Source organism: Sinocyclocheilus anshuiensis, unplaced genomic scaffold, assembly GCF_001515605.1.
Source record: "Sinocyclocheilus anshuiensis isolate Anshui unplaced genomic scaffold, SAMN03320099.WGS_v1.1 scaffold6449, whole genome shotgun sequence".
NCBI lineage: Eukaryota > Metazoa > Chordata > Actinopteri > Cypriniformes > Cyprinidae > Sinocyclocheilus > Sinocyclocheilus anshuiensis.
Window position 1 is genome coordinate 8,997 of NW_015544563.1, and position 11,570 is coordinate 20,566.

At 37.4% G+C, this 11,570-nt stretch overlaps 1 pseudogene; it reads right to left on the reverse strand.

Annotated features, from left to right (window-relative positions):
* Positions 1 to 1,177: 1,177 nt before the first annotated feature.
* LOC107698206 (uncharacterized) lies at positions 1,178 to 2,849 on the reverse strand (annotated as a pseudogene).
* Between the last annotated feature and the right edge of the window lie 8,721 nt (positions 2,850 to 11,570).

Here is an 11,570-nt window from a genome sequence, read left to right on the forward strand (position 1 = left end):
GTCCCCACTGGATGCAACAAATGCCTCGTTTATAATGGGTTTTAATGTTTTTGTCTCGTCACTCCGGCGCTACGGCACAAGGCATGACAATATGGCAAGGGGCGTAACATTTCCGTCATACGCTTGAGGTATTCGGCCAATCACAGCACACCTCGCTTTTCAGACCGATGAGCTTTGTAAAAATCGACGCGTTTCAGAAAGGCGGGGCATAGAGGAGAAACAATAATGTACAGTATGTGGAAAATAATGTGTTTTTTGAACCTTAAACCGCATAAACACATTTCATTACACCAAATACACAAAATAATGTTCTTTTTAGCAACATCATGACCCCTTTAATGTTCTGACAAAATGTATATTTAGACAACATATTAGATGTGAAATGACCAACTTGCTGTACAAGATCATTGATGACAATCCTGATGTATCCTTAGCAGTAAATGGATGTGGTGTTGATGCCAGACGTTTTACAAACCTCAAGAAACAAATGGCAATTGTAAGAGCAATGTCAAAGTGGACTGATGTCATGCGTATTTGTATTCATGCCAGTGAACCGATTTCTGTAACTATCAGAAAAATACTAGCCCTAATGACTGAATGTGGTAGCAGCATTAGAATTGCTGACATTTTATGTCTGTGTACATATGTAACAGACCTATGTGTGGCGGTGATTTCAAGAAATGATCAGACTATTGTTTGTGAGATTATTGAAACACTGGTTGACTACATGATTGAGAAAAAAATTGTAACGTATGTAAAGTTTCTTCAGTACATTGATGATGTTTGAAAACTGTCGGATTCTTCTTGAAATGCTTTTGATAAATAAAAACCAATTCACTTAAAGCTAGTGTGTTATTCTTTTTGTAGACTCCAGTGTGACAATATGTCTGAACATATACTGAAAAATATTTACTATACGCCTTCTAACCCTGGCTCTTTAGGGGGCAAAAAGCGTTTAGAAGATGCGGTTTTAAAGAAAACAGGCGTTCACTTAATAAAGCCTGGCCAGAAATCCTGAAGTTTTAATAGTGTGATATGTTAAGGTATAAGATTTAAAAGCAATATAAGATTCAATATATTCAATTTGTTTTAAAGGAAAGAAATGAAACTTTACAAGAAATTAGACACTCAAACCTCAATTAAATGCAAATTCCATTTTTAGCATTAAAAACACTACCTTCTACATCAATTAACCAGTCTCTCCAGACACCAGACTGTCTTATTTTCCAGCTGCCTTTTGTTGCTACCAAGGCTGAGAAGTCCACCTCAAAGAGAATGGACAGATCTTTTGCCTCAAGTGGTCTGACTGCATTGATGAACAAGTCCTCAAAAATGTCAGGATGGGTCTTGAGCTTGTCAATCAGACCAAGAGTTTTGAAACCCTCTTCAAATCTTGTCACAGCACATTTAGTCTTAATGAGATTTTAGTCAACCAACTTTCAATTTACTAAATTTTTCATTTGTAAGGCATTTACATGGTTCTCATGATGGATACTTACTAGGGATGTAACAATGAACCGCGAGCCGGTTGAAAATTGATATAAATATGTGAAGATTCAAATCGGTTGAGATGCTAAACAAATCACGATTCAGTTAGGGGTAGGAATTTATATGAATGTATGTCTGAGGGGAACTTGCTGTCTTTCGACGGTATTTTTTCTTTTCCTCTTGCCTCTGTATAATGCATATTAAAGTTCATAAGTGCAGCGCTGCTTTGTTTACAGCGGAAACCAAGGAAACGCTTCAAGTGCCACTTGCTGGCAGAGAGTGCATCTGCGTCTCGTTCAGCTCGTCTCCTGTTTCTGTTTCATGCAGATATTTATTATGCATAATTTCACAAAACTGAAGTTAAACCATTCTGTTTTTGCTTCAAATTTAGAAATTATACAATGTAATTTAGATTAAAAACTGCTCATGTTGCATGTACCTTTAATTTATAATTTGTCTTAAATCTAATTTTGTTAAAAAAAAATTGTGAATCGAATCGTGAGTTGAGTGAATCGTTACATCCCTAATACTTACTGTTTGAGTATTACCCATTCACAAAGTATTCTGCAGATTGGACCAGGGAATCCCTCTCTTCAAGAGATGAGATGTACCTAAGTGCTCCCATCATGTACAGACTGTCTCCAGCATCTGAGATAGCAGAATTTGCGTTTTCAACAGAGTCTGCTTCTTTAATCTACAAGTAAATAATTAGAAAATTGTTATGCCATGAAATCACAAAGCATCCATTGCAAATGACAAAATAAAAAAAAAATCCCTGTGTAGATGAGACGAGTCTAAAGTTACAATAACCTTTGAGGGTTTTTCTCTGAAGCTGCTGTCTGCTATTTCCTCAAGGGAAACAGGAAGTGTACATTGACCACAGAGTTGCATAAAAAGACGATCAGAAAAAAATGAGGGCCAACTCCATGAACTATGCACACTGCAATCATTTTTGCAATGGTCATGTACAAGCCATTCTCAAGAGCTGAAAAACATACAAAACAAATTTGTATATTTTCATATTTCATAAGAAAAACAGGAAAGCGAATAAGATCATCCTCACCATGAGTATCAAGAGCCAGTAGTCTGTTGTCTTCCGGTCCTTCAAATATTTTGGACCTCTGGATTTCCCTCATTAGTAAGCGTAAGACTTCCCTGGTTGGTCTGCCTTCATCTACAGCTCCTTCTCCAACCCAATCAGAGTCCACAAAAATCACATCCAGCCTTGCTTCTGGATTAAAGAGCCTTCGCTTGAAAGCTTGCAGGCTACCTTGTAATATGTCGTCTCGACATACATTTATTTGATTGCTTGTAGGACAACATGAGAGATCAACTCTGCTGTGAAGCTTCTTCAAAATCATCTGCAGATCAACTCTAAAACACAAAAGAGTAAAATATTTTAGCTTGAATGTGTCTGAAAAAGTTTAGTGCCTTAAAATACCTTTGAAATATAACATAACATAACATACTGATCCAAAATAGTTTCACAATTGTCAGTTGCCACAGAGTGGGAAGAGAGCGTTCAGGTGACCATTGATATGTGTGAGAAGGTGAAGGAGCAGGTGACCAGTTTGGGGGTGATGGGGAATGACAGTCATTCAGTGGCAAAGAAGTAGTTGGTTCATGTGGTGATGATGCAAGCTGGTTGGAAAAGGATGAGGTGAAATGGACTTCACCAGAATTCACTTGGATGCTTGCTTTGTTCTGTTTACCTTGGCTTTCCTGTAAATCTAGGAATTAGGAAGAAAAAAAAAATGTAAACCTAAAATAGTTTGAAATCCAAACAACATAATGGTTACAACATCAAGGGTCATTCAACTCTTTAAGTGCTCCTGTAAGGTTATTTTCAAGAGGTGCAGATGATGTCGCATCTTGAACATAAAACATCCTGACCAACAAAGTCAAATAAGATCTGTAAATGAGCACATGAAATATAGATAGATTACACTTAGTAACATTATTATACAATTATCTTTCTTCATCAAGGCTATTTACTATATTATTTCCCAAACACATTTTAAATCATGAGTGTTTTCTATCCTTATTGTCTATCCTTTTATTCAAAATCAGCAGTTGTTTACCTGTATTGTCTCTGACCAGATGAATTTTCAAATTTTTTCGGTTCCATTAGGAAACTTGAATTTGATGGGCACACCATCAATGGGCTCCTCGTGACTTGCAATCCTCTTCCGTCTTTCAATTGCCTATTATGCAGCCAAGGTTACGTGAATGCAGTACATTTTTTACTTCAACAAAACAAAACATTCGTTTTTTTTTTATTTTAAATAACATCTACCTGTAGTCGACCCTTCTCCTGTGCCTCTAAATATTGGCGTCTTATCTCCTGTTTATGATAAAAAAAGATTTGTGGATTCTATTTAAATAGAAATGTGTTTATCATCCCCATGCTTATGAATGGTAATATCTGGGAAGGGAAAAAAGATATTTTCGAAACAAAGAACCGCAAAAGATACCTTACCTGAATGTCGATTTCAACTCCGACGAAACAACCTCCTTGTAGCAGCAAGCAAGTTCTCGTTCGGTGAACTCTGTATAAGTTCCATTCTTGCTCTATTTGCGACATTAAAAAGTCTATCAAAGGCAGAAACTGCTGCAGCTACCGTTCCCTGCTCTAATGAAGCAGTTTCTTCCTCCATCTTACACAAACAACTACCTAATGTCGCTGGCGCCAAAAGTGAGCACAGACTGATGGGAAAATCCTTAGACTCAGCAACAATTCAACTTTCACTAGTTAAAAGGCTAATTCTTGATATCAGGAATTGGATTTCTACTAGTAACAATGGCTATTTTTGATATCAGCAATTACATTTCTACTAGTAAAAATGTTCATTCTTGATATCAACAATGATGTCATCACTCGCAGAAATTCAAATTCCTGACAAATCAAGAATTAAATTTCCACTAGTAAAAACTATAATTCTTGATATCTGTAATTGTATTTTCACTAGTTAAATGTCACCATAGGCTGCCATTCAAATCCAATTGTTGATATCAAGAATTAATTTCTTACTAGTAAAAACCTATATTTTTTATATCAGTAATCACGTGGTTACTAGTTCAAATGTCTATTCTTGATACCAAACAATTGAATTGCTACTAGTAAAAATGTTCATTTTTGATATCAATAATTCGATTGTCACTAGTGACAAGTGACAGTGAGTGTGTCTGACCTGTAGGTAACTGTGCTGCTTTTCAGAATATTGCTGTCATTTGCAATACTTGGTGGCATGGTCAAAAAAGACAAAAGAGGTTCTTAAATACAAGTAATCTAATCAGGGTGAATCGTACAAAGAAACATGTCACAGCACAGTCTCTTAAATCTGCTATTCTAAATGTAAGGTCATTAACGAACAAGTCTTTCGTAATTAGCCAAACTATTGAAAACCATAAGATGGACATCATCTTCCTGACAGAAAGTGACAGTGAGTGTGTCTGACCTGTGGGTAACTGTGCTGCTTTTCAGAATATTGCTGTCATTTGCAATACTTGGTGGCATGGTCAAAAAAGACAAAAAAGGTTCTTAAATACAAGTAATCTAATCAGGGTGAATCGTACAAAGAAACATGTCACAGCACAGTCTCTTAAATCTGCTATTCTAAATGTAAGGTCATTAACGAACAAGTCTTTCGTAATTAGCCAAACTATTGAAAACCATAAGATGGACATCATCTTCCTGACAGAAACATGGCTTAACAGTAATCATAATTTTGTCCTAAATGAAACATCTCCACCAGGTTTGAGATCTTTCAGTGTCCCTAGTCTTAATAAGAAGGGTGGTGGGGTTGCCTGCCTGTTCCGCAATACTTTGTCCTGTCAACATATTTCTCTGGGAGATTTTGAAACATTTGAATACCTTGCAGTGCATCTGAAGAGTGAACAGTCTGTTATTTTATTAGTTAGGGATGCACCGAATGTTCGGCAACCGAAATTACCAAATAAGCGAAAAGGCCGAATAATATGTACCGAACAATGACTGACGCAATCAAATAGAGGCACGCACTAATGCAGCAAACATGTCGGCAGTGTGAACGTATTTAAAACTAGCAGAAAAAGACGCAGAAATCATTACAAGCACGAAGCACCGACAGCGAGAGACTGTTTAGTCATAATTTTGTCCTAAATGAAACATCTCCACCAGGTTTGAGATCTTTCAGTGTCCCTAGTCTTAATAAGAAGGGTGGTGGGGTTGCCTGCCTGTTCCGCAATACTTTGTCCTGTCAACATATTTCTCTGGGAGATTTTGAAACATTTGAATACCTTGCAGTGCATCTGAAGAGTGAACAGTCTGTTATTTTATTAGTTAGGGATGCACCGAATGTTCGGCAACCGAAATTACCAAATAAGCGAAAAGGCCGAATAATATGTACCGAACAATGACTAACACGATAAAATAGAGGCACGCACTAATGCAGCAAACATGTCAGCAGTGTGAAAGTATTTAAAACTATCAGAAAAAGACACAGAAATCATTACAAGCGTGAAGCACCGACAGCGAGAGACTTAGTGCTGCATCACATGTCTCTGATGAGATGAAGAGGTGGCTGATGCTGGTGGTTAGGTTACTGTATGATGATTGAAATCGCGAAATTTCTTTAAACGATTAGTAAATCAACTGCAGAATGTTATATTTTCTAATGCATGCACGAATTGCATGTATTCTGACAGCGCTGCATGAGCTCACGGCGCCAGGGTTCAGAGTCCAAAGCGCGAGGAAAATCTGTGCTAAAACTGTTACTCGTCAGTTGCTCAGTAAAATGTTTGTGAATTTTTTTAAAGGCATGTGACAATGTGATACGTGCCACAAACATCTCCCCAAATTCGTAATGAGAATCATTTATAAATCTGCATGCTGTTGTCAACAAAAAGAAGCATTGAGATATTCCTGCGGGTTTCTGCCAAAGTAAAAGCCGAGAAAAAGCAACAACTCCATCGATGTTCATAAATGATAGTATTGTAATTTTACTGTCGTTCTGTAATATAAAATAAAAAAGACAATAATAATGATAATAATAATTACCCTACAACAGCTCTATTAATACATTTATTATAACATTCACACAGTGTTCAAATTGGGATCTGTAATATATTCTAATGTTTTAAAAGAATTCTCTTCTGCTCAGCAACTTATTAATTTTAATCTAAATTGTGCTTTGTTGGTATAATGTCTGCTAGAATGAAAAAAAAAATGTTCAGTGTTAAGTAAATATTTTTAAATTGTTGTTTTGTAATGGATTTTTTATTTGAAAAGCAGGAAAAAACAGTAAAAAGCACATTTTGGCAATTTAATTAATGCAATGGTGAAATAAAAGGCAAAATAGGCCTACATGGGGGAAAAATGTGAAAAACCGTATTCGGCCTTCGGCCCAGTGTTTCATTTTGTTCTGCTTCGGCCAAGAATTTTCATTTCGGTGCATCCCTATTATTAGTTCTATGTCATCCTCCTAGACTCAACAAAGGTTTTCTTGATGATTTAGGAGAACTGCTTTCTAGGATTTTAACTGATTTTGAATAATGTCTTAATCACTGGTGACTTTAATATCCATATGGATGTAATTTCTGATATATCGACTGTTAATTTCACAGTTACTAAATTCATTTGGCCTTATTCAGCATGTAACTGGCCCCTCACACACACTGTAAAAAATGACCGTGAATTTAACGGTAAAAGACTGTAAAAATGCTACGGTAAAAACCTGTTAAATGGTTAACGGTAAATTCCCCTACTATATACGGTGAAAAACTGTATTGGACATTAATTTTACGGTAGTATACCGTTTTTGGAAGTGAAAAAGACCGTATAATTTACAGTGAATAATCGTAAATTGACATTCCCAGAATTCTCTGCATTACATTTCAAATTTGATGTTTTTATTTGTTGAAATAACTGTTTCTTCTTAGTTTTTTCTTTTCAGTTGTGTATATTAGGGTTATGTGTTACACCTAATGTTGTTAAATTAATGTTTATTGCATTATTTCAGGTTTCTCAGTGGGTGCGTCACTGAGTGGGGAGAACCTGTTTAATGTTGTGATCGGAATGGAAGAGCAGTGTTTTGACCTGTGACTATGCCGCCTCACAGTCACCCAGTCGCCCTGCTGCACGGGCTCTAGAACCGGAACCGAACAATGTACAGGACTCCCTGAAACTAGTCGCATCCAAAGCCGTATCTAAGGCCCTCACATTCTCGGACGACGCGCTCTGTGCATTCTACGACGCCAGTCTAAACATCAAGTGCAGAGCGCCGCCGTCCGAAGATGGTCCTCGAGCGGATTTCACCGCCTTTTGTGGAGTGGATACTGGCGAGAAACGGATCCCCGCTCACCGTCACTCCCGGGGATGATCTCGCCAGATCCACTCCGGACCCAGAGCCCTCTAAAACGTTGCTACCATATTTTTTTATGGTAAAATTCCGTCAACCACAGCTGCCCTTTTTTTACTGTAAATTTTACGGATTTTTTTTTTCAGTGGCAGTTGACCTGGTAATCTCATGTGGCCTAACTGTCAGCCACCCACAGATTGTTGATGTTGCCATATCTGACCATTATTGTGTCTTTTGTGAGATTTCAGTATGTACCAAAACTCTTAAGTGATAAGAGAACTGTCAATAAGCGCTATCTCTCTGCTGATTCTGCCACGACCTTCATGGAGCTCATGTCATCTCTCCCTCCTCTCAATTCCTCCTCAGTAGACACGTATGCTGATGTAGCGTGAGGGCAACATAAGGTCTATGGGCAATTACTAAGCGCAGTCAACCATAGCCTGACTACGCCACCCTGAATCTTGTTCTCTTCTGGGATTGTTAGGTTAAGTTATAAGCACAGATCCATGTGTACCAACCCAATAAAAGGAATAGAGACGAGTTTCTCAACTATAACAAAGATTACAATTTATTGCAAAATATCACATAAAAAAAGACCCACTCACTTGTAAAACTTAATTCCTTATTTGATTAAAGCACAATATGAATGATACGTTTTACGAGTGATTTTTACCGGGTCAATACCGTGAGCCCACGCACACACACACACAATAAAAAAAAACAAAGAAAAGAAAAGAAAATATGCACCACACACAGTGAATATGCAGTGCAATCAGAGGGTGTCCACCAAAGGGACCACACCCGAGATCCAACCAGAACCCCTGAGTGCTAAAATAACAAAAGAAAATAATAAAATTAGTTGGGTTCCACAAAAATCGAAATGTTCAGAAAACTGACCATTAATATGCAATGCAGCCCATTTATAAACACCATAACAATAACAAATACCACTAGGCACAACACAATATAGAATAACAAATTAATCCACAGAAGACAACAACCAATGAAAAGAAAAGAGATTACATATCCCAAAAAAACTGGGGGAAGAAAGACAGCAGTGGCAACTAAAAGGCAAATCCGATGCTTTTAAGTTAAATAGCACCACAGCACCATTTTCAAAAGTCACCCACCATGCATCCACCAGCCCCACAAGGGACAGGAAGATCTAATCAGCCTCGTACTTAATACCCCGCACACAAGTGTGGGGAAAACAGCCTTATTCGAACGGGAAACCTAAGTCTCAACAGGGAATAAAGTTTATAACCCTTGCAAATCACCACTCCTTTCTGTCTTATAAAGCACATGGAAATTTACTAGCGTGCACACTTCCGCCCACTGAGAAACGCTCTTAAAGGGGCCATATCACTTTCTTAAATAAACTTACACTCTTACAAGGGACCTCACGACACTGAGAATTTTAGTCTCAGGCTGTCCAAATGTATCGACTCTGTTGCACATTTAAAAACAAATACTGTCTCTGGGACAATTAAAACCCCATGGAGAAATAGTACACCCATTGTAAAACTAAGAAGAGACTCCAGGAGAGCAGAAAAGCAATGGAAGCACACAAAGCTTACAGTTCACCATGACATCTATAAGACTCATCTGAAAATGTTAAATAATGCAATGAGGTCTGCAAGAAAAGTTTAATTGACTGCAACAAAGACAACCCTAGATACTTATTCTCCACTATCGATAGGCTACTTAACCCCTCAACTGAAATATCATCAGAACTCCTCACAAGTGCAAAGCTGTCAGCCCCAGTACACTTACACAGGTCATATCACATATGAATTCCTCTACCTGCGCTCTAGACCCATTACCCACTAAATTTCTCAAAACTGTTGTGAACTGCTTATTACCCGACATCCTGAATATCATTAATGTGAGAAGTGTGAGGTCCACCCTGAGAGCACAGAGTGTTTTATCATATTTAAAAATTTTGAAGTCAGATATCTTTTTATTGCAAGAGTGTGCTCTGCCCTTTTTAAGTAATTACAGGAGGTGGGAGGAGATGTGGACCACGGGGCCCTCAATATGGAGTGGCCCCAACTTCAACAAGAACGATGGTGTTGCTATTTTAATCAACAATTCTAACATCTTGGTGAAGGGTAGCACTGTGGTGAGGAATGGGCGGGCAATTTTAGTTAATCTGACTTTTTTTAGGTAAAGATCTTAATATTTTGAATGTGTATGGTTTTACAGATAAAAATTACAGACATGAGCTTTTTGAGGATCTGCAGCCCCACATGTTAGGTAGGGTGCCCCTAGTTGTAGCAGGGGATTTTAATTGTGTTTTAACCCAAAAAGATAGGAAGAGGGCAACAGATGATTTTAAGGTTGGCAAAACATCGGTTTTATTGCAAAATTTAGTCAAGGATTTTAAGTTAGTTGACTGTTTTAAACAACTGCATCAAAGAGAGGAGGGCTTCACCTGGTTCAGTGGTGATAGCACCAGAGCCTCTCGAATTGACTATGTTTTTACAAGGGACTGCCCGCCAACCGCTTCACCCTATTCAACTTCAACTTTTATTTATTTGTATAGCAAATTTTAATGCAATTTTGTTGCCCAAAGTGCTTCACAATTTTAAAGAAAGCATATACAAAGATTAAAAACAATAAAATCTAACATAATTAGTAAGAATAAACCACTTAATGAACTAACTCACAGATGACAAATACCCTTTATCTGGTCATTACACATTGGGGTTGTTCCTCTATGAAAGGTCTCTACGAAGGTCTTTCCTCTACGAAAGCTAATGTAAAAAGATGAGTTTTCAACTGAGACTTAAAAACTTCTAAGGATGGAGCCTGCCGAATATGAAGTGGAAGACTAATCCACAATTTGCGAGCCACAACCATAAATGCTCTATCACCTTTAGATTTTTTTTTGGAACGAGGAACTGCCAGTAACAGTTTATCTGCTGATCTCAGTGTCCTAGCAGCACATATTGATGTTATGGGGTAGTAGGTGGGGATGCCATGAAAAGAAATGGCCAAACCCTTAATCTTTGTAAAGGTGACATATTTAGACATGCATTTTGACATGCATAAGTACATGTAGGCACTGTAAAATATGTATTTTATTTTAGTTGGAAGTAGATGCCATCTGCCTGTCTTTGAAAAAAAGTGCATAATGTTTAAAATAATGTTTATAAACCTTATATAATTAAAGTTGCTTAAACAAATAGAAACAAAGCAGAATCATGCATGTATGTATAGTTTAATACATAGGACCGAAAACCAATCACAAAGAGTACTTTCTTCATTTAAAAATTTCAGATGCAGTAGGATGGGGGAAAACTGCCATAAAGTCTTGAGACATGTTTTTAAAAAGTTGAACTTACATTCATTTTACATGGCTTTCTAAACATGCGGCTCTCTTGTGAGTCTCGCACAACGTCTCGAGTGCAGCGGTGATAGACGCCCCTCTAGAAAATGTGATAAATATGTTTCGGTTTTGACGTAAACAACAATCTCCGCATTGATGTTCTTTTTTCCCCGCAATATTTAGAGTGAACAATGTAGCAGCGCCGCATCTAGTGGGTTCAACTGGATAGGCTAACAAAAGCATTAAAATGCAATGACACTTACATCGTCATCGCATCTCGTGCACCACTGATGAGGCTGCCTGATGCACACCTAAAATTAATTTTTTCAATGTGGATTTTTATTTTAAATTCGACTAATATTCGAAGTTAAAAAATTTTTTTGACAGCCCTAGTATAAGTATATATATATATA